We start from the raw sequence: 1,609 nt of genomic DNA, 5'->3' as shown, positions 1-1,609 counted from the left end.
GGAACCACAGAACAAAACAAGCACCAGGTTATACTGGCTCATGGTGGCTCCTGGGGTACCCATTGGCTGTGAGATGATTGAAGGTGGTACCTCAATTCCTCATCCGCCAGTCAAGCATCCTTTGAAGCAGGATCACCTACTTTAAAAACACATTTTCAAGAAATCTCCTAAGAGTCTGCTGTCCCACCTAAAGAGGGGTACCAAATGTGGCTGATAAAGCAGTCATTAAATCAATCATGAATGTGATCCAACCATGATGGCTTGTGCCTATAATCCCAGCTACTCAGGAGGATGGCTTGAGGCTAGGAATTTGAGACCAGCTTAGGACAACACAGCCAGACGTCATCTCTTCAAAAAAAAAAAAAAAATGTGATCGTTGGTAATTTTTGCAATACTGGGAGGTTGGTCAGTCTTTGGGCATCATTTAAGAGCAGGCAGGTGAGTGTAAAGCTTCAGAAACTTGAGCTCTTCGGAGCCTGCTGCCTTCTCATCTCCCTTAGCTCAGCGCTTTCATCGTTGCTACCCCACAAATGTGCACGTGACGCAAAAGGCAACAGAAAGGCAGCTGAGTTTCACCTGTGGGGAGACAAACCTTCAAACATTTTTAGTTTGATAGAAGATTTTTCCATTGTGAAAGATGGTCTTGGAGACACAGTATATGCTTGGATTTCATCCTAGAGACATTAAAATCAAGATAGAAAAATCAATGAGCCTTCCAGTTCAGCAAAGGTGATAACATTGATTTCATGCCTAGAGAAATTGAATGATCAGGTTGTAAATCCATGGTTTCTTTTGTGTTTCTCAAAAAGACCAAGTGTCTCAGAGGAGTTTTTATTGCATTTTACGAGCATTTAACACTAAAAGGAGCTAAAATGGAACTCCACCATTGGAACACTATGTAACCAGATGGAACAAGTCAGCTCTCACAGTGTTTTGCTCTCTCATTGTGAGACTCATCCTGGGATGGGCTGTGCTATGCTGGCTGCAGATACTGTTCAGGGAGCTCCTTTACTAGGGTTTGACTCCCGTGGTCCATTGTACTGCACTCATTTGAAATAACCAGTTCATACGTCAGGGTGAAAGAGCAGACCAGAAAGTGGCAGGCAAAAAGAGGCGATGGGTAAGAGCGGCATTTGTCATAATAATGTGTCTATTTTTCACATCAGATGGGTAATGTGCAGATGTGGTAGCAAGATTGGAGGGAGGCATATCTCACAAATGCATGCTGAAAACCCAGTCATCATGTGTATGAACTATAAAAGGATCATTTATTATTTATCAAGCTCCAAGGACATCATTTTAAATAACAACTCCTCCCCCTGAGAAAGCATGGTTTTCTTGAAAGGGATCTACAAGGCCAGGTGTGGTGGCTCATGCCTATAATCCCAGCACTTTGGGAGGCCAAGGCAGAAGAATCATGAGGTGAGGAGTTCAAGACCAGCCTGGCCAACATGGTGAAACCCTGTCTCTACTAAAAATACAAAATTAGCTGGGCATGGTGGTGTGTGTCCATAATCCCAGCTACTTGGAAGGCTGAGGCAGGAGAATTGCTTGAATGGGAACCCGGGAGGCTGAGGTTGCAGTGAGCTGAGATCACACCATTACACTT

At 43.9% G+C, this 1,609-nt stretch overlaps 1 non-coding gene across 1 annotated transcript; it reads right to left on the bottom strand.

Annotated features, from left to right (window-relative positions):
* Window positions 1–1,160: 1,160 nt before the first annotated feature.
* Window positions 1,161–1,265, bottom strand: LOC116531409. Its single transcript, XR_004260411.1, has one exon. It is a non-coding gene; the product is annotated as a small nucleolar RNA U13 (small nucleolar RNA).
* Window positions 1,266–1,609: the final 344 nt, after the last annotated feature.

The sequence above is a fragment of the Sapajus apella genome, unplaced genomic scaffold (assembly GCF_009761245.1).
Source record: "Sapajus apella isolate SASKATOON/1434 unplaced genomic scaffold, GSC_monkey_1.0 scaffold70, whole genome shotgun sequence".
Lineage (NCBI taxonomy): Eukaryota > Metazoa > Chordata > Mammalia > Primates > Cebidae > Sapajus > Sapajus apella.
Note: the sequence above shows the minus strand (reverse complement) of the source record. Positions and strands in the feature narration are given on the sequence as shown.